At 35.9% G+C, this 23,117-nt stretch overlaps 1 protein-coding gene across 3 annotated transcripts in view; it reads left to right on the top strand.

The window, feature by feature from the left end:
• Window positions 1-23,117, top strand: part of LOC133520834 (centaurin-gamma-1A) — a 491,067-nt gene that overhangs the window by 435,844 nt on the left and 32,106 nt on the right. The window contains exon 1 of one of the 3 annotated variants that reach the window (XM_061855516.1): window positions 21,544-21,813. The exons of the other annotated variants lie outside the window; for them this stretch is intronic. The gene's annotated coding sequence lies outside the window, so the exon portion shown is untranslated. Of the gene's footprint in view, window positions 1-21,543; window positions 21,814-23,117 lie in introns of those variants that run through there. 3 annotated transcript variants of the gene reach the window in all.

The raw sequence follows: 23,117 nt of genomic DNA, 5'->3' as shown, positions 1-23,117 counted from the left end.
GCAGATTTGTCAAATCTAAGCTTTAATAACATGACAATAAGACTCAAGTCACGTGTCTTCGTGAATGACACGATCTATAACTTAGTAACAAAAGGATAAGTCTCAACATTTTCAACAATTAAGTTAGTCTCATCTTTGCAAAAAGGCTAAAGGCCAAGATCGTTAACACTAGACTAGGTCACCTTTACCGACTTTTCGAACTTTTCTGTCTAGTCTAGACTTTGTTTTGATTTAGATTTGCCTAATTCTAGATGGAAGTTACGCTCTAATTTTAAAACGACGTACTTAAATTGCATGAAACATGGCATGAACATGAACGTCAGCAGAAAAATAATTTGAAACGTATTTGATCTGTGATTAAAATTGGCGCCCAACGGGGACTCCAACAACTCCAAAAAAATTACTACAAGCATACCTTTGATAAGTTCAAAATACATTCAAGGTCAGGCCACACTGGATGCGTATACAATGTTTTGAGAAGTAAATTAAATATTCGAAAAACACATTAACCTCGTAATGTAAGTATATGTATACACTCCGTATCAATCTGATTAGTCTTTCACAAAGTAGCATTTCTTTTGTTTCATTGGTTACTCAAACAAATTAAATTCATATTAAATATATTATAAAATGGGTCACGCACGCGTTGTGAAGTCGAAAATGAATTTACACAATAAGGTTCAAATGAAAACTTAGAAGTTTGGCCTAGTGGGTAGTGACCCTGCCTACGAAGCCGATGATCCCGGGTTCAAATCCTGGTAAGGGCATTTATTCGTGTGATGAGCATGGATATTTGTTCCTGAGTCATGGGTGTTTTCTATGTATTTAAGTATTTATAAATATTTATATATTATATATATCGTTGTCTAAGTACCCTCAACACAAGCCTTATTGAGCTTACTGTGGGACTTAGTCAATTTGTGTACTAATGTCCTGTAATATTTATTATGATGGGCCTTACGTACGACGTTACACACAACACATACGTTTAAGCTTTACTTTTGATGTCAAAATGAGAATATGAGTTCGAATGACGCTTCATCTATTAAAAAAATCTCACCTGTATTATAGCGCCCGATAAAATTTTCCCTAATGGCACTTAGCGGTACTATAAACCCTTTTAGCCGATTGACATAAAGTGCCAACTCAGATAACTAAGCATTAGATGGTGCATAAGACTGGACTCACCACTCAATCTCAAGACGCATGGACTTGCGCACATGTGTTGATTACCATAACATAAAAAAAACTGTAAACTGGTGGATCTATGAGATGTAGATCTTGCGAATAACCATGGTTGCCCCATTTTGAAAAGTTTCCAAACATGTAATCTACGAAAAGAATCCGTATAATTGTCAAACCTGCTCACAAAAGCATTTTTGCCGAAGCTGAAACGGAGTCGTTTCGCGCTCGCTCGGTCAACAATCAATCATGAGGCAAATTCAAACGCCCTTTTTATATTAAAATGATATAGAAATGATGTCACTTTGTTCTCATTCGCCCGTGCATCTCGCTCGCGCCAGTACACGTACGAGAGGAATGCACCCGTGAATGCTAACTAAATAACATCATTTTGATGTCAGAATGTACACACGAATTGGCCTCCATGTTTCAAGGCACACAAGTCATAAAAATTGTATGCATTGGAACGAAACTTTGACCCTAACTTTTTACATAATGGGGTCTACAGATTCTAGCGGGAGGCCATCTATAGTTGCCAGTGTTACCATCAGACAGAAATAGAAGGGTCGCGGTCAGATTATCCGTGACGTCATCACGTTAGATTGACCCAGCCCGAGCCCGTTTAGCTAAATATAGACAATGCGTGCCATGGGTATATAAACATTTAAATGTCACCGGCCCAGTGTGAAGAAGAAAGGTTTTATTGAAGAAATACGGCCGAAACAACTACACTATTGGATATAATATAGGCCTCCACAAGGATCTCCAAACCGATCTATTCAACATCTCTAAGGAATAGAAGAATAGAATAGAATAGAATTTGTTTTAATCACACAAACAGACATACATAAAAGAGAACATAGTGAGAGTAATGTGTCACGAAATGTGGCCTCATCTCAGCATGTTGCTGGCGACTTCCAGCGCTGATCTTCCGATGAGACCATCGAGTGCGATATAATCACGGAAGGTAACAGACAAAAGGAAAGAAACATAAAATAACCCGAAATAACTTACGCACAGTAGACAAGCTAATACAAAAAGGTCCTTTGAGCTATATCCAACTTCTTTTTTTCTCTTTCAGATCACCTGGTTTTCAATATGGTCTCGGAATAAATAGCTCTCACAATTCTTTTCTCGATCGCCCTTGGAATGATTTTAGAGGCTTCCATTAAAAGAAGACAAGTCTTCCCAAAACCAACACAATAAAACCAAATACGACATTCGAATTTAATAATTATAAAACAACAAAATAGAAAAAAGAGCGAGAAAATTGCGAGAGCTATATTATTCCAAGCTGATTTCCTTTTGAAGAAATTGTACGAAAACTGACCTCAAGCACAACTCTGAAACTCAGTGACGGCAAAAGAACCAAGACCCAAGACAGCCGTTTTGTTGAATTCGAGTATACTGTGATTCTTCCCACTTCACAATTAAACCATTAAAGTCGTGAATGCTTTTATTAGTCGCTTTATTCAATTAACCCAATTTATTTGGCTTTATGAATAGATCGAGATTCTTCGTCTTTTCCTACTCCTATTTCAACACGACTTAAATGCCTGTTTATGTTTACCTCTGCACCAATTTTGGCAATTTTATCTTAAAGAAAGTGTGGTATTGCCATTATAATCTTCTTATATTCATAGTAATTTGAAGTGTCATGTTTAAAATTTATGATAAATACTTTGACATTATTTAGAGCTATGTCGTCAAGACTTGATAATATTTAGCTATTTGAGGGTAGATGAAAACATTACACGATTAAATGAAATAGGTTAAAGCCAGAACGATGAAGGAACAGAGCCAGGCCGTTTTCTATTTGGTTGGTTAACTGATAAATGTTTCTAGTACCCAAAAATATACAAACACATTGTTTACATTTATTTAACTACCTAAAGCTACAGACTATAAGTAGAAACCTTTTTGTATACAATTTCCTATGAAACCTTATTTTCTGCCTTTTCCTCAGGTAATTTCCCCTTTAATCCTCTATCCAGTAGAAAACAAAAGATGGCTCGAATCCTAGAACTCGGTCACCGCATTGTGCAGAGTGGAATCGCAGAGCAACTATCTGGGCTGCTAACTTTTTAAACTGCACTTAATTGCTCTGGAAATACTGGGAGTTTTCTGCAATCTACGGATGCTTTGCATACCTTTAAGAAATCGATAAGGGTTGAATATCTCGTATATGCACCCGCATATATTAAAGAATGCACCTGCATTCTTTAATATATTGGGTTATCATATTAAGTTCTTAATAATGAAAGTTTGTTGTGCTTATGAAATGAAACTTTAGACTCTAAATTCTAGTATAAAGGATTTAAGTTAATAAAATTTAGATACCTTTTCCATAGATAACGGAAGCGTATTGTAGAAATACGCAGAATTCATATTTATAGATTTATACTCCTCTCCACCTTTATACTGCGTCGCCAAAATGATATTTATATTTTAAGATTTTAATTATTGTATGTATGTTAGTCTGTAAAGTATGTATACATATATGGGCCATAGTTGCCTGAAAATAAATGATATTTAGTATTTTAATATTTATAAATTTTTACCGACAAAATTGGTTTTAGAAATATAGTCTGTTCTTCCACATCTTGGTTGTTCGATAAGATAACTATTGCGTTTGACATAAAACAGAAGATATTATGCTCTTAAAAAGTTTCAGTGACAAGGTTAGCTAGCTAAACTACTAAAAGTTTTACAACTCTCTAAAATAACAATAAAAGTAAGGCCCCATACGCACTATGCGGCCAGCCGCGTGCGGTTGCGGCGGACCGCTTAGTGCGTTCAGTATTTATGGTTGCGGTTTCATACATTCTTAACCGTCATGCGGCTGTCCGCACGCGGCTAGCCGCTTAGTGCGTACGTAGCCTATGCGTCACTAAATTTTGAATTCGGTTGCTGAAAATATGTATAATTCGTCATGTCACAAAGCAAATTCTGTGCTCGAATGCTTACATTAAACACGTCCAAATGTCACTTATGCGTACCATGTATTCAGCGATCCTGAATGTCAACAGATTGTCGCATAATAAACTTACTGGCAACACATGGCTGCTGTAAAAGAAAAAGTAATAATGTCCATAGAAATACCAAGTACATAGGCCCTTTTGGAACTGATATTGTATAACTATGGGGCTTTGGAACGTCCTGCCAGCATCCGTCGTTTCATTTCATACAGGAGCCACAACTAAAATTTCACACGAAAAAGCTCGTATGCCGTTGATATTAAGTCTATTTTAGCACGAAATATGTGATAGTTAGGTTGGCAGGCATGTAATTGCTAGGAGGCTGCGACCTATTTCGAAATAGTGGTGCTTTTTTAATCTGTGGTGCAATTTCATATTGGGCATATTGTGTAAATAAAATACTATTCAAGTTTTATACAACTTCGCTATTAGTTTATTTCTGCTTTGATATAAAAAAAAACATAGGTACACTCGCAACAAAGAAATGGAATCACTTCACATGTTCGGTTTCTCTGCTCAATTACTTTTCTTATTTTCATGCAGAAAATATCCTGAAGAAAATAATGTAAATTGAAACCTGACAATATAACCTATTAAAAACACCACAAATTCATTTGTTTCAGGTTTGACAACTGAAAAATATCTGTTTTACCACAGATTAAATAATAGTACTACCGTAGAGAAAGGAAACTTCCTAATAAAAACCGAAGTTTGACAGCGTCAGGGCCGAATTATGTTGTCGCTTTCTAATGTCCATGGAACTAACTATCCCTTTCGGCTATTTAGGGTTGTCAAAATTCACGTTATCATCTTATCTGTGGTTGTGCACACGAAGAAGCGTCAAGTTTTGCCAACCCGAATAATTGCTCGGAGCAATGCTGAGCCGAATGGAGCCGAGAACGCCCGAATGCTCTAGTTTCCTTCCCCTGGTTTTACTAACTATTTATCTATTAATAGTATCAATACTGTAAATAGACAAAAGTGAAGGGATTCCGTGCGTTTCTTTGCTCGTGAGTTTACATACACACAATTAATTTAATTTCAAATGTAGGTACATTATTTTTTGTTTATATGTGACCGCGGTCGGCAAAACGTCCCACGGCCGACAAGCAAATCTTGTCCTTATGACAAGCGACAAAATGGCACGTTTTACCGGCCGCGGTCACATATGTATTTCTAAAATTTGGACACTTTCGCGATACTTTGATTAAAGTGCTCTCGATATTATTTAAAATGCACACCTCCATTTCAAAGGTCGGACATCATAACAAAAAAGATACACGCTCGTAGAACATAACTCACTCCCACGTCCCACACCAGGTCATTTGTTACTCCTTTTAAGTGTCCAGTACTTTATAAGAACAAAAGGCCTTTCTATAAACATACGACGTTTGACTTTGAAATTGTACACGACCTCTTCAGACTGATATAGAATACCTAGATAAACGATCCTTCATGAGCACGAAAGCTATTGATATAAGTACCTACTAGTAAAATGGGATGACTTTGAAAAGCAGAGGCGACTTATAATTTGTGTTTATAAACCATAATTGCTGACGTTGGTGAGAAGACTGCTAGGCTGAAATGGGACTGGGCCGGTCACATATGCCACATGCATCCAGACAGGTGAGGTAATGTAGCTACCAAGTGGATGCCAGAAGATAGGCGCGGACGCGGCAGGCCCAGACGGAGATGGCGGGATCTAGACACCTTCTTCAACAACTGGCCGGAAGAGGCGCTAAATCGGAAGTCGTGCAGATCAAGGGTAGAAGGGAAGAGAAGGTTAGGCCTTTACCCAGCAGTAGGAAACTAAAACAGGCTAGGAAAAAAATATTTCAGTGGGTTTCTCCCCTGTAACAATCGATCCAATACCTTGATATATTTTTTGCTTAAATATCGTTTGTAACTGGGACCATTATTTAAACTGTCAATAGAAAATTCAAAGCCAGCGATTAAATATAGGAGAGTGTGTTACAAATTGTACGAATTATTTATACTCAATGGCGCACGCCCGCAGTAGGTAAACATAAGTAATAATATAAGTGTACTTCTACATTATACATCAAAGGAACAACCCTTAGATATATAGAAACATATATCTATACATTCACATAGGAAAGTGAAACAGAAACGAAGCTACGTAGACAGCTAATTTGTACGCCAAGCTATGAAATATAAATGAACTCAGAACTCGAAATGGGGAAACTTTAATCAGCGAGTTGCTGTCACTACCAAAATGATTGGTATTCTTGGATGGGTTTTTACTGTTTATGTTAAACTTTGGTTACCTATAGAAGATGGTTTAATATGTATCTAAACGAATTTTACAGATTTAGGGTGTACGTACATAACTACATATGCTACTTTCCCAGTGCGGGAATGAGCACTCTTCGTGCCTATGTCGAAAGTTTAAAGGGCCATATGTATTGTAAAACGTTGTACGATACACGTGCGAATTTCCTACTTTCCGCACTTGTATCATAAATAACTATTATCGAACCTTCATATGTAAAAGCTTAAAGATTCGGAGTTGGAGCTCATTTCTTTGAAATATTTATATTATTTTATATCTTTGAAGTATGTATTGAGTTATATATAGTCATTCTGTATATTTAAAACATAAAAGATTTTCAATATTGATTGGTCACTATAAGATGTTGTTAGGTTAGCTAATTACGTAATAACTTAAGACAGGAGGTCCCTTAAGTAGGGAATGAATAATTAACCGACTCGTTATTACATGGATCTCACAACTTTTTACGGTCGAAGAACTAAGTTGCGAGAGTTGTTTTTTTTACAAGTTATGTTTTGAATGGCATCAGTATAACAGTAAGTTTTACCTAAAATTACTTGCTTTTGCTGAAATACTTTCTATCTTTAGTTCTTAGTTTATTTAAATAATTCATCTTGTTTAGTTTTAGAACTAGTTTAATTAGGAGGCTAACTCAAATAAGTATATGTAGACTTAAAATCTTACTACTATTTATATCATTTTCTTGACATCTCATCCCTCTAGCGTTTTATTTTAATTTTTAACTGAATGTTCCTTTCCTTCTGTGCACACATGTTTGAGTTACAGTCCAGTACCCCTAGTGTAATTTTAGTCGATAGCGAAACGTGACGTACGCGTTTGCGTTAAGAGGAATTCCTAGTGGTGATTTTTCCATACAAACGCTCTCGACTATTTCCTCCCTGGATTTTGAACCTAGAGCAATGATTTTTTCAAATAAGATCAATATCATCAATATCTGTGCCGCTATGTTTTGCTTTTTTGGATTATTTTATTTTGAAGAAACTTACAGCGCCTCAAAAATCGGAAAAACGGCGCAATTGAATTGGCTGTAAAAAAAGGCACAGTATACAAATATGACAATAAATATCCAAAAAATCAAAACATAGCGGCATAGATTATTTCTTCCTCTTGCAATTTCCAAAATTTCATAATGATTGGCTGCGTTTTGGAGGAGGAAACAGTCGAGAGCGAAACCTCGATTTTTGAGTTTTTTGCGAGTGAATTTTAGTCCGAGCTGCAGTTGTCCTTATCGCACGAATTGGAGGCGGAGACAGTTTATAAATATACGTACACAGAAGGATTAGTGATGGGCATAACATCCTTATTAGGGATTGCAGAACCGGTACTGTTTTAAAGAACCGGGATTTTCGGTACTGGTGGAAATAGGAACAGGGATTTCCCGGTACTTTCGGAACTGGTCTAATTATTTCATTATTTTAAATAAAACGACAGCATTTTGCGAATTTAATAATCAATTAATCACAATTTCTTTTACTACGTATAATCACAATAAACAAGGCAATTTTTTTTAGAAATACTTATAGTATTTTACATTGCTCACACTTGTGCGTCACAAGTAAAAGATAACTACTTTGATGTTTGCCACTAGATAGCAAAAATGAAATTACATAAACGAGGGGATTTATATATAAGTATCGCAGTCGTATTGTATAATCCACCGTATTACAATACGGTTAGCTGATATCAAAATAAGGGCCATTTAGAAATGCGGCGGTTCAACGATTAAGGTAGGTATGTTGGGTAAATACCGGATGCGGGTGAAGAACGTAGGACATTCATGTCTCCCTAATTTGGCTTTATTTTTTTAATGTTGGCAACATTGTGTAAGATGCCATTTCATTGCGCCTCGACTGCCAGTGTCCCCGCGTCGCTCAGGGCGTCGGGCTGTCGGGCTTGTGCTATGCGCAATCACAGGGAGCAAGATATTTTCGCAATTTTTTTCTTCTATCCGATCTTCGCCCTGTAATTTATTTTGCGTATTGTGACGAAACTGTTTTTGTTTTAATGTATAATTTCTTTTTCGATATTTTTTATATAACTATCCAATCAAAACAGACCTAGGACTGCTGCAGACCGATATCCGATCTTGACCCTTCCAGGTAAAGATCCGAGAGAAACAACCCGATCTTTAACTATTTAAAAAACAGCAGTGATTGTCAAACTTTAAATTTTCTTCAATTTACCTACTGACCTACTTAATTATCACATTTATTGTTTTCTTGATCACACTTTCGTACCATTATTTTTATCCAGTACCACTACCAACGCGACGGTAAATCAAAAGGAAGAGATTTTGGGAGTCTATTTTGTATGTATGTATATTGTATGTGTATGGACTGCTACTTACGGACAATGTCATTTTTTTAATTTCCGCAACTCAAAGGTAGCCTGGAAGAGATCGCTTTTTAGCGATAAGACCGCATGTTGTTTACCTGTGCTTATGTTTCTGTTTTCTTTTGTATTGTTTTCTTTTATTGAGGTGTGCAATAAAGAGTATTTATATTGTATAGGGATGATGATACATGTTGAATTTTATAACAAAATCGAGTAAAATAGATAGCAAATAAGCAATTTTTTGCAATAAAGTACCTACACATACAGATGCATATGTAGATGTGCACGCATACATACATAACTAGTTTCGGATACAAAGTAGAGATAGGGCTTCGAAATTAGTTTCCTTAAAATGCTTCAAGAGGGCTCCCTTTTCCTATATATTTACTTTACTCTTTACATACGATCCTTACATTTTATAAAAAATAGATTGTATATCAACTATATATATAATTTCAAAATTATACCAATAAAATCGCAATTTTACTTATTTTCCATACTTCAAGATGGGCTCTCAGTGACTTTGACCTTTTTAAAGAACTACTTAGTCTTTTTGATTTCTAAGTTTGATTCTTATTTTTTTGGCGACCTTCATTAAATTGACTGGGCACGATTATTTTTTTATTTCGATTTTTTCCCCTCCTACTTAAGCACGTAATATCTTCCAGTACATTCCTTTCAATAAACAATACATTTACACTTTCACTAAACCTGTACAGTTCACGAGATCTTAAATTGTCAAAACTTCGAAACCTATCTATTATTTTAGTCGTTTTTCTTATTTTATTACTTCGGGTAAACCTTACAATAAGAGGTTTCTTAGCACATTGCTTACATATCAAATTGCCTTATATTAGGTATCAAAGTTTGAGAGCCACAATTTCCTTCTGACATAGGTATCAAAGTTTGAGAGCCACAATTTTACCAATTTTTGTATCAGGGTTAAGATCGGATTCAAAAATACCAATTAAAAACTTTCGATGACAACTATTAAGTTTGTAATTGGTGGCTGCAATTTATAGACATTCGAGAAGGGTAGAAACCGGACCAATTTTTTTGTGATATCTTATTCTCTTTCCATTAGAAGCAACTTTTTTTCACCATCCTATGTTCTCCCTTGATGGCAAAACACTCGTTACCCTAAAAAAAAGTATGTCTCATCTTTACACAGGTACAAAACTGAAACAGTTCTATATTGAAGATTACCAAAATTCAGGCCGAATCTACGGTTATTATTTAACGATTTGCTCCGTACTTCAAGAATCTATCATGTGCTGAGATCTTGAAAAAACGTTTTTTCACGAGTTCTCTCAATTGGTCCCAAAATTGTCCGGCATTACCCCAACATACTTTACTCAGATTGTCATTGCGATACGTTCTTCAATAAGGCGCCCACCCAAGTTTAGCCCCATCGTACTACAAGTTAAATAGATTGTAGTTTAACCATATATTTATACCTACTTACAAAATTTCACAACACACCATGATCACACCCAACTTACTGTCACGGATAGGTACAGTCAAGTGTAAAAATATGGGTGTACACATCTTACTCAAAAATATGTCTCATAGCATCTTATACCAGTGTAATAAGAGCGTAGTACCATATTTATAAGAAGATTCTTTCGATACATATTTTTGCACTTGACTGTACGACGACGACCGAAGCAGGGACATCATTCTTTTTTACAGTTTTTACCTATATGGTAATTAATAGATACAGTATAATATAAAAATGAAAAACAATATTATGTGATCAAAATATGAGATCTGTGATATGGGACCAAAAACAACTTGCTTCGGGCAGCGCAGGATGAATTCCGTCCGGCTCGCGGGCGACGTCGACGTGTCGACGCAACGGCGCGCAATGAGTGAGCGCTCACGTCTCGCGTCTGTGTGTGCGCACTCACACTTAGATAGCTCCCGCTCCCGCCCACCGCAGCGCGACAGAAACATAGCTTCAAAAATTCGAGATTTGAAAAGTTGCTCAGCTAGGAATTGCTCTTAAGTCTCATTTTGTATGGGTTTTTGAACAGCGCGCCAAGCGGGACGTTTTGGAAAGTCAAAAATCTCATACAAAATGACACTTAACGCAAACGCGTACGTCACGTTTCGCTGTCGAAAATATTTACACTAGGGGTACAGATCTAAACTGTAAGTTATTAATGTTGTGTTCCTGTAAGTGTCTGTAACTTGTTTTGTGAGCCAAATAAATACAATAAAATATATATCAAAATGCTCCTTATTCGGCAATGCTGACAAAAAATTAAAAGGCTAAGCAATAAAAAATTTGCTCAGTTCTATATATCAGGAAGGGTGTTTATCTTAATAAAGGCCCGTATTCAGTTCTGATTGTTTTTCAACAAATAAAACAAGTAAAATTGAACCGACTGTAGATGTAAGCCTATAAATGTAACTTTGAATCTTAATCCACAAATAATAGGGTTGGAAACCGTTAATTGACGATTCCCGTGCCCCCTTCAGGTCGGTATTATTCGAGGAAATTAAAGGAGGCATTTCCATGAATATTGAAGGCACTTCAGCTTGTCTGCGGCAGCGTCGTCTGCTGCAACAGGGTAAGGGTCGGTAAACCACCTAGATACCTGGTTTACAAGTGTAGATAGCCTTATATTTATATGTATAGATAAATAAATGAACTATAGACTTAGGTACGAAGATACAGAATATATTGTGTGACTTTAAGCGACCCATACTCTGTATCTATAGGTATTTGAATAAATGTAAACAAAATCTACCGTCAATTGGCTCCTTAAGCTAGTTGAGGGTAGATGAAAACATTATATGATCAAATAATGTAGGTTAAAGTCAGATTGTACAGTGACAGATCCAGGGGGTTTTGTATTCGGATGGTTATCCAATAAATGTTACAAGTTACAACTACCCGAAAATGTGCATATTGTTTGTTTACTTTTATTTAAATACCTAAAGATACAGAGTATAGATGGCGTTAATGCGCTGCACATTTTGCAGTGATTGGATGGATAAGCTTTGTAAATCACTCTATCACTATCTATCTCACTCTAACAGATAGTTGTGTTGCACTTGTCCAGTCAGAAACATGAGAGAAATTACCAACTAGGTTTGATGCTTACGCTTGCAGCGCCGCCTAGTGGAACTGGCTTACGGCATGTTCAAGTTCAAGCTTAGATTTAGTAGTTCATAATTATGGATTATTCATACTCTTAATTATGTTGTATTTAAGGATATAACTAGAACACATATGTAAGCGTTTTTGCCTCTGACCACGAAGGTCTACGAACCTAACTAAACGGATGAACTAGAATTATTGAACTAACTACATCCCAGATTATAGTACTTAAAGGTGCCAGCAAAAAGCAGGGACAGGAAATCTTCGATTTGAGACCTCTTGTACTAATTGCGACGGCTTGGTAAGAGGCTTGATGTTTTTCGTTCTTCTACTTTCTCTATATACCTACGAGTATCTACATTATTTATTTATCGAGTCGAGTTCTTTGTCATGTATCGGGTTAAATATTTCTAGCGATGCTTTCAAATTTGGCCAAGTCGACTAATGTAAATAAATATGATATACTATATTGGAATTTCTGACATATACTTAGTACAGTCAAGGTATTAAATAACGACACGGACAAAGTGCCGAAAATATGTACACGCTACTTTAATGTATAGGCAATAAGGTCAACGAGGGGGGGCGGGTTTATGGTCGGCAACGCGCATGTAACTCCTCTGGAGTTGCAGGCGTACATAGGCTACGGAGACTGCTTACCATGAGGCGGGCCGTATGCTTGTTTGCCACCGACGTAGTATTTAAAAAAAAGGTCGTGTATACATATTTTTGGCACTTTGTCCGTGTCGATATTTAATACCTCGACTGTACCTACTTACTATCAAGTGAGTCTTTTTGAAAAGTTGTGAATCCAAATGTTTCACTTGCGCTCGTGAATCAATTTTGGAATCTTTCGCTTGCTCGCGTGTCAATTTTAGCTTTACCTATACAAGAACTTTGCTCCCTTGTAAAACAAATAATTATTTCCTTTTTTAAACTCTGAAAATTACTAAACTGAATTAAAGTTTTTACAACACAGATAAAATATAAAATAAGTACATAAAAAGCTCTAAGTTGATATATTTAAGGCTGTAAATCGAATGAACTAGTTATACGACTAAGTTGGGGTTGCTAGTTCCTACCGGCAAACTGGGAACTAGAAAGTACAAAGTTATTTATTAGTTTTTTAACTGATCAAATAAGTGGATAAGTTTACGCGTTATTACTTTTTATTATTATTAGCCAAGATGGCTAGTTTTAACTTTTTTATCCTGACAAAGTAATAGGGTATAGTAATATGTATTTAACTAACTATAAGCCCCAAAAACTCATCAGGTCAACCTATTTTTCGGCGCATAAATAGGTCCCTCACCAAGTCTAGCCTCCCTAAAATAGCTTTTCGTTTTTTTTCTCTTTTTATAAAATATGTAATAGTAATAACAATATATCACCGTCAACCCCCAGTCATAGACGTCATACATAAACGATATACAACACAGATATCACTATCAGACACCCGATACACCGATCCATCAATATTCATTCAAAATCAAGTGTACCAACGTGACAGCTTTCGTTCCATTCGTTCAATGGGTGGCTAGGGTAAAGGCGCCACGCGGCGGACACGATCGCGTGCGGCGCCGGCTGGACTGCGAGCGTCGATTACCTCGAGTACACGAATAACGCTTTGTCGCGCGTTTTTTTTAAAATTGTAAATAATGTTGAAAAAGCATTTTATTTACACTTGTGGACAGTTTTAAAATGCGTCTCGTGGTCGAACTCAATTAATTAGGGTAGGTAATTGTAGTGTAAATTATTTGGGTGATACCTACTCGTATAATGTTTCTTTGCATGGCGATTGTTCGATACTGTTGAAATTTTATGTTTACTATCGAGCAACAGATAGGACACGTAGGTGTATAGAGTGGTCCAACTTTGTATGAACAAAAAAAATTATCTATATGCCAAAGTTAAACTTATTTGCTAATGATAGTGGTTGCTATGATGTTGAGACTTGCAATAATCTCATACACACAAAAAATACAAATTAACCCAAAAACAAAATTTTCGACCGGCATTTTTTTTTCATACTTATAACTAATAGATAAAACGTTTAAAGAGCCATTAAAAACACCTCCAAAGCAGTATTATTGATGGGTCAATTTATTTTCATACATTTTTGTACGGCATAATTGTTTCATTTTAGCGACCTCTAAATGATGTTTAATTGCTCTCAATTTTGTTATGGATAATTTCTGTGTATTTGGCATAAAAAAGAAACTTGAGGAAATCCTTTTGTTCATAACTTTAATTTTTTTGGACTGCCCTAGTAACACCTACTTCATAATATAAATAAATCATCATCTTCCTCGCATTGTCCCGACATTTTTTGCCACGGCTCATGAGAGCTTGGGGTCCGCTTGGCAACTAATCCCTAGAATTGGCGTAGGCACTAGTTTTTACGAAAGCGACTACCATCTGACCTTCCAACCCAGAGGGTAAACTAAGCCTTATTAGGATTAGTTTCCTCACGATTTTTTCCTTCACCAAAAAGCGACTAGTAAATATCAAATGATATTTCGTACATAAGTTCCGAAAAACTCATTAGTACCAGCCGCACGCTTTTACTGCTAGGCCACCAGCGCTTTTTATAATATAAATAAATAATATTTATATTTGTTTTATGTTTTAAAGAAAGGCTTAGCTTGTAAGTTTCATAAAGCCGTCCTTTTCACGGCTGCACTGGCTCCAAAAGCCTTCAAGATGTTTTCGCCACATTTTACTTTATTTATATTAAAACTTGCGCTCGGTTTTCACTTCAGTTTTGTCAGCCATGAAATAACAAGAGCCTTTTAGTGTACAATATCTTGTGGACGTAATTTATTGCGATAAATCTTATGTAAAGTTTGGAGATTAATGTTAGGGTTACATGTAGAATAGTGAATGTCAAATAACATGGTATATTAAGAAAATAAATCTATACGGCTGTAAATAAAAGTAATGTATGTTCAGATCTCAGAAGAACTTCATAAGCAAATATTCTTTTGATGTTTATTCGCGTATATCCTAACCCATCCGCCATTTTCGATTCCTTTCTGACATACATGCTTAGTTTTTTTTTTACATTGTGTATTCGTTTCAATAAGTAGGGTAAGTTTTACGTTAAAAATATTCATATATTCTGACCGGAAGGCGAATGCTCGCACCTGTGCAAATCGTAAATAAGTTTATGTATTTATCATTTACATATGTATTGCATAAACTGATTGGAGAAACTTGACGTAACAGCAACCTTAAATAAGGAAATGCTGGACTTATGACAATTAATTGATTAAACAGAGAAGTTTAGAAAATTGATGATCGATTGCTTAATTTTAATAAGCTATAAGGAAGTTTCGTGTCACTGATTTTGTGTTGTGCATATTTGTAATTTTTAACGAATGTAACGCGGTTTAGATGGTTTGGGATAGACCAAAATAAGTTGGAAACTATTTAATTTCTAGTTCCATCTCGTGATATAGACGACAAAATACTTTTCGTACACATATAATATATAAATCGATTATATGGTCATAAGGTTGTTGTGAGTCGATATTACAATTTACATGTTACCAATCACCTTAGATACTGAATTTGTTTATGGTTCACATAAAAAAAGCTTCTTGCGAATTGGTAGAAAATTACTGTCCCTAATACCGTTTCATGCGCTCCAAATGTCAATTTTGCGATGAGATTGAAAATAAATGTAGTTAAATGAAATTGAAACATTTTTCTAAGACCATAAGTAATAATCGATTACCTTTGAACCATATAGTCGCACGAACTATAAATACCGTTATTACATCGAAAGAACGTTGACCCTAAGGTCATAGAGTACAGAACTCAAATATTTGAATGTAAAGAATGACCCGACTTTATCTTAAAGTGTTCGTGTTCTGAATTTGAAATTGGGACCGAAAAGTTTAGAACTGTGGGTCGTATTTATTCTCTGGAAACGTGCTTACCTGTGAATGGCACTACAAACTTTTATTTGCTGTTGACAGCATCGCCCTCGTCTCAGAACGAGAGTGAAGTTAGTATGAAGTAATATTAGTTCAGGTTTTCACCGACATCTCAGATAAGTTTGTGGTGCTTTATCTGACTGTTAGATTGAATTGAGATGCGGAACTTTTGACTTTATACGGCTTTGGGTGGTTTTGGAATTTTGTGCTTGAAGAAAACTCGGTTCAGAGAGTGATAGCATCACATTTTTCTTTATCCCCAGAGCTATGTAAGAGCTAGACAAATGAATTGGTAAAGTTTAAGTTACTAAACATACTTTAGCTGTTTTTGTATTGCCTTTATTCTTTGAAAAAGCTGAATTCTGGCTATTGACTTTTATATATTGAAAATGTGTGTGTGTGTATAACTAAGTATTTAGTTCGACTTCTAATATTACTATCATCAAATTCTCTTTTATTTTAATAACGTCGTTATCCACGTCGAATTGCAATAAATTGCCAATTCTCACTGAGTTACCAAAGAGTCGGATAACTTTTATCAATGTTTGTTTATGAGAAATCGTAGGCAATATATTTAACGTTATCTAATTTATTCATTCGCTCCAGTCGTTATGTTGGTCCTATTTATAACTCAGAAAGTTACGGGTAACTGGGTAAATTCTGCGTTCCTGAAACTTTGATGTAAGGGGAGAATAGCGTGCAAGCCCAGAATTTTCGTACGTGCCTCTAACATCAGTAATGTCTCCCCATTTCGAGATGAGGAAGACAAAAAATGCGTTATTTTTTTCTCGTTACTTTTTACTCCGCTAATAACTTTTGTTTTTATTGAATTTTTAACGTTGTCTTTACTTATTTGTTTTCCAATGTTGTTTTAGGTAGTGAGTCAAGACGGTTATACTTGTATTTTCTATCGCGTGCTCATGTTTTATGAATGATATGTTAATATTAGATAGAACAAGTTTAATTGTCACAGCTAGGCTATTCAAAGCATACTACTTAGTTGATAGCACGTTGATAGTATTTACATTTACACTACGTGTGTAACTAGTACCTACAACTTAGGCTATATGAAATATATTTGCTCTTGTTAGAATATTAGTAAATAGTATATAAGTATATTAGTAATATTCTTTATTGCACCAACAATTGTACATTTTACATACATGTAAAACTACAAATAAATTTTAAAGGAGAATAGAAACAGGTAACAACAGGCGGTCTTATGGGTAAAACGCGTCCTCTTCCAGAAGTTCCAGACAACCTTTAGGTAGCAGGAAATGTAGTACTCATACAAAAGTCAACAGGAAATGCAAGGAGCTAAATATGATGCAGACTATATATTACCAGCATAAAGCAAAAAAATACTTCATTAAATGCAGTTACGGCATTACTTAACTTTTATATATCCCACCCTTCCTACTTGATTAAGCTGAAGCTGATAAACCCTTATGGCCATACTCATATCCGTCTCATCGGTAGGTAGGTACTTAACGGCTCAATAAGGCGAAGGGGTATTTTTGATCACATTTTCGCATTATTGCGTCTCCTTAGCATGAAGGTACTTCGCTCTGAAAGGAAGGATCACGCTCCCGGAGGACGTGTTTCGTTATGGCGGCCCTTTCAGCCCTGCCCTATATTCCCTATTCTGAGCGCCTAATACCCTTATTGAAGCATCTTTATTTGTTTAGAGAAAATGTTGCAGGAATTTTACGCTTGTTCATGTTAAAATGTACTTAATGTCGATGTCGAAGCATTAAGAACACCTCACATTTCTTCGAAATAGCTGGAGTTGAAATGGCATCACGATTTAAGATGAAGGCCACATTCTCTGTATGTAACTGTACGATAGGGCTTGTGATTATTATTTCAACATCATAGAGCGACGACTATTATATATGTAGTACCTAGATTGTTGTACCTAGATTAAGGTGCCCATTTCTCGTATTTTGGAACTCGAACGTAGTAAGAGAGGTTAGAGGTTAAGAGGAAAGAGGACGGCCGCTATGTACTCCTTAAAAACGTAGTCCCCATTTTCCTCACTGGATGTAGACAGAATGGAAAATATTTTGACATAATTAGATCTATTTACGTTTTGACTTTTTTAGATTTTTTGATTATTGTAAAAATTAGAAGCGTAAAACAGTTTTCATAAAAAAAATTAAGTGCTCTTAACTCTTATAATAATAAAAAAAAATGAAAAAAATCAACAACGGTCGATATAAAACAAATTGTGTCAGAATATTTTCAATAATGTTAATATCCAGAGAGGAAAATGAGGACTACGTTTGTATGAAAAGGCGATTTCGCAGTCTTCCACTTTCGTCTTAAAGAGTTTTAAAAGTGAAACGTACCTATCACATTTAAGTTTTTGACAATGTCATGTTCCATAGATAAACAATGAGCCACTTAGAGTATTACGAAATGAAAAATATTTTCTTTCAACATGTAAATAACGAAATTAAATGATTCACTATTTCTAATTTCCGTAAAAACACATCTACCCTAAGAATTGAAATACGAAATACACGGTTGCATCGGTAATTGTGAATATATCATTCACTCATTCACCTTTTTTTTATGTTACCTGGAATTGCATTTTACCCTATAAATAGGGACTTTCCTAATATTTTACCATACTCGGCATTCCGTGCATAATTATTTTTCTTTGTAACTACCGCTGATATTCTGTTAATTATAATCAAAGCAATCTGCTTCCCTTGACAGTGTTCCATGGAGTTTACTAGCCCAAGGCAACTTTGCAAATTCCAGTTTTCACTTGAACGTTGCAGAAAGCGCTTTGAAGTAAATTAACTCGTAATATTTAGAACAGGAATAATTTTACCCGCATTAATGTCAAGATAAACGTATCCCTGTGGAATTAAAGACTAAATTCGCCTGTCGTAATTCATGAACCGCATATTTACTTCTGTTTTCACCGGAACAGTGGGTCGACAATCTCATTTGGGAGGGGGTTCTTTAATTGGGTCATAATTTTGTAGTGAGTTTGGTTTGTTATGGGCCCTGTGGTATTGTTGCGCCTAAATAGGATGTAGTTATGTCAATTCACGCATACTTAAGGCTAATTTTCGACACGAGCCGTTCACGCCAGTGTCACTGATGCATGATGCCTTTTTATAATTAAGTTTTTATTCGACAGCTTCAAGACATTTTATGGTCACACGGAATTGTTTTCATTTAGGCGTTTATGTTCAATAACAAAACGTTTTTGTCAAATTAAATACAAAAAACACATAATAACGATGTCAGTCACGTTCCAAGTCCTTTTGAATAAGATAAAAGACAGTTGTCTTATTCGACTCGGTCTTCTGTAACATTCGACTTGCTCCGTGAGTCTCTCGGTTAGATTATTTCTAAAGGATTTTGACCTTTATGCGGGCTGTTTTATAATGTACCTATTGGATAGTATGTTTGCTTGTGTAAAACAATTTGCAATGTGTGCATGGGCGGTGTTAATAGCCTCAGTAGAGCGTCTAAAGCCATTACTTGGTTTAAAAGCACCACTGTGTAGTTTCATTTTGTAAAGCAATGTCACATTTCGCTGACATTAATTAATGACTTATAAGCTTAGTAAAACAATTTGTCTCCGCCCGACGGGTAGCCAGGGGAAGTTACCTGACCTCAACGGAAACCTTTGTCCGGCCTAAGTATCATGCCCTAACAATGAAGGGAGGTGAGAGCAGCACAGGTCACGTTCGGATATCGAGTTACGGCATTATTCTCTCTCCTATTCATCGAAAAAAGTAACTTACTCCGTATAAGCATGTGGGTAGGCTCGCGTTGTTTTGTTCGCCTCGCCTTTGTAAGGGCATGAAAACCAGTTCCCCATATAGTGCGCTAGGTACCCATGGCGAGACAAAAGCATTAAATTGGGTATGATGATATGCTATGTGCTGTAGGGCAGAGTTTATAAGGAAGTCTTTTTTTACTACGTATTGTACTACGGTACAAGTATGTTGCTTATCTACAGCAACATTGCACCGGATATGTTATCAAAATGATTTGCGGACGAGAAAATCCCTATTAGGCACAATGACCTGAAAAGATAATTGCATTTAATCAACGGAACAACAGCATGGTATATCTTACTAAGTATGTATGATTAATTTATTAATTTTAATTCTCCGAGTAAATAATCAACGTTACAACAATTTTGATTACGCAAATTGATTGAGGAACTACATTTTACAAGATCATGAATAACACATCAACGTAGTTTGTTACTAGATATTTTGGCAATTTGTGAAAGTTAAGACGAAGTTGGTGCGAATACGATGTTAACATGAATATTGATGTGCCAATATTACTAGTAAACTCCAAGTTTTATTTTCTCTTCTCTGACATGAGCGAAAGAGAAAATAGCGGAGGCAAGACAATTAATTGTTTAACTTTGAAGTTCTGATTGTTTAACAGTTCTCTAATATAACTTAGGTTTACTAGCTTTGTTTATCTGGTCAATAATAGCAGCCAGTTTTAAACTTGAACAATTTTCAACTGCTAAAGTGTCCATTATTGGACGTTATCTTGTTGAAATAAGGTTTACTAATGGCCAGCCAACTGTGCCTGCGATGGTACCCGTGAAGACAGTAAAATATTCGATCACTCCGCCCACTGCCAACGAGAGCGTTGCTGGACGCACGCACGATTCGAGCCACGTTCGATTACTTCCCCGTAATTTGTAATTTCGCTTCCTTACCGTGTCCGACGGTCGAAGATGAAAGTATGTTCGAACTTCAACGTCTTTGTGTTTTAAAAATGTGTAGTGAAACGCGTAGGAAGATTATGCCGTCTATGTTTAGAATTTTAAATGCGTCTGACATTCCTGTATATCTATCATGGTTTCTGTAACATATAAACCGTATTAAACTACATTATAAAAATGTTGCTGCTGGATTTATGTTTTCCAAATGGATCACAAGAGCTCTTAAAATTAATAAAAAAGCCTCGTTACTCGCTTTTTTCGTATCGCTCAATTAGTGGTATCACGAACAAGGCAGTAAATGTTACTATCAACTCATTTACGACGAAAACTGCCTCAGTTTCGTGTTTTCACGTTCAAATTTGATCGGTCGACCTTGTCGCTAAGGGAATTCAACCGTGATACTAAACGTATCAGCCCAAGGTCTGAGAAAGCTTGTAATTCTTCACAGAGCGTTACCCCCGACCCCCGGGCTGTTGCTAACAGATTTCGATTACGATTTATTGAATCATGTTGAGGTGTCAAGGGGTTCGCATAATCTAGGCTAGACTTGAGGCCAATCACTTTATCGATTGCATAAGTATAAGTTTTTAGCAACTGACAAGCTAACGACCAATTGTGTAATAATACAAACATCATGAGATGCAGTTCACATAATTATTAAGACGTAACTTACAGGTGATGTTTAGTGTTTGTAAACTATTAAATCAAACCTTGAATGCAACGGAAATCTAATAAATCCGTAAGTTCAGTTAAAGATCCATTGTTTATATACATAAAAACATCTAATGGGTCTAATGACGAATTAGATACAAGGCCGAGCACTACTTAAGTATCATGACTGAATACTAACTGATATTGATAAGGAAATCATTTTTAATCTAAATAATACCCTGAACTACTTATCTTTGTATATTAACAAGCATGTTATCCCCATATCAATTCATACGGTAGGTATTGCATAGAAGTGCATTTAGCTTTTTGTGCCCTGTCTCTGTCAGTGCCCGTGTCGGCGAGGGGGTTGGAGAGTAACGGGTATAGTGGAGGTTTGCCGCCTAAGCTCAAAGCCGCCCGCCCGCCCAGTCGCTTCCAGTGCGCTGCCCTGTTCGCAGTGATTTCACCTGTTACTGTTGACAGTTCCATAAAAAACGACAAAATAGACAGTAAAAATCCAATATCTCTGCTTTTATCCAGAAGTGGTCGGGTGTTGCACTGCCAATTTAAAACGCGATGGATTGGTAAGAGCTTCACTTATTTACGAGTTTTTCAATACATTTTATCAGTCTATGCGGTGTATGCAGAAAAAAAGTTTTTTGCTCTTTAAACATTCATGGAAATTACTTTAATACGCAATATTTGTTTTGTATTGTGTCTATTTATTTTGCGACAACCTTCAGCGTGATTATCATTACCATATTTTTGGTTATGATGTGGGTTCAACAAGCAAATCTCTCGTAAACCTATATTTTGTGCTTGTTATAATAAACTGGCGCCTTGTTCAGAAGCTCTCTCATTATTCTAATTTAGTTATCTGTGTAGGCATTCAGAGATTTATCATTAGTGATAACGATGTTTAGAAATACGTGCTTTGAAACTGAATAATATTTCCAAATACCGTATTCTAGCTAATGAAATCCATTTCCTTTAATCTCGTCTCAGTCCATTACCGTCTTCGTAAAAGCAAAATCACTTGATAAATTTGAGCTTGTCATGATTTCCATCCAAAATGGCATGCATATAAGTAAATAAATCTAAAAAATTATACATCCCAGACGAGGGTGACGTGCCATGTTTTTGCATGTCGTCATCACACACTCCCGTATGCCGGATGACGCCTCCTGCCGTCGATTGTTCTTCAGAGGAAAGGGGTGACACCCTCCTACGCATTCTTCATTCAAGTGGAAGCAGAGTTACCCATACACTTTCTTTTGTCTACCGCACACATTTTTTTCTCACAAATGACGTTGCTGTGTTATGGTTTAATAAAGCCTGCAAGGTGAATCCGGGCGTCCGTGGTAAAACTAAGCTGTGCAAACCTGCTTTCCTTATGGTTGAATAGTTTTTTTTTTCTCGAAAGCAGTAAGTATAAAGTGGAGTTCATTAGAAATAGCAAATAATGTAAACAAATATGATAGATTGTGCTAGCATTTGAAAAATAATCTAACATTTTTACGGAGGTTGTTTCTACAGTAATGTTACCTAAGTAAAAGGTTTTAGTGTATAAACTGTTGATAGGATCATGATTTTCCTAAAAAGTTTCGAGATTACGAAGTAATGAAGGTAAATTGAATTGCTTACATTATTTACCATTTCTATTGAACTCCACTTTAGGTAAAGATAGCTAGACTGCTAGAGCTAATACTTCTAGATTTTAATATGTGTAATAATGCTTAGGGCAAGGACAAAGATTTCTGCTCAATTTAGAGTATAATTAAAAGTTTACTGTCTGTTGCCTATGAGTTCGTATAATTATTTTTAGGATCATTATCCTTACATGTAGCTAGTTGAAAAATGCATACATAACCCTTCCGTTTTAATCCCC

The sequence above is a fragment of the Cydia pomonella genome, chromosome 8 (assembly GCF_033807575.1).
Source record: "Cydia pomonella isolate Wapato2018A chromosome 8, ilCydPomo1, whole genome shotgun sequence".
Taxonomy (NCBI): domain Eukaryota; kingdom Metazoa; phylum Arthropoda; class Insecta; order Lepidoptera; family Tortricidae; genus Cydia; species Cydia pomonella.
Note: the sequence above shows the minus strand (reverse complement) of the source record. Positions and strands in the feature narration are given on the sequence as shown.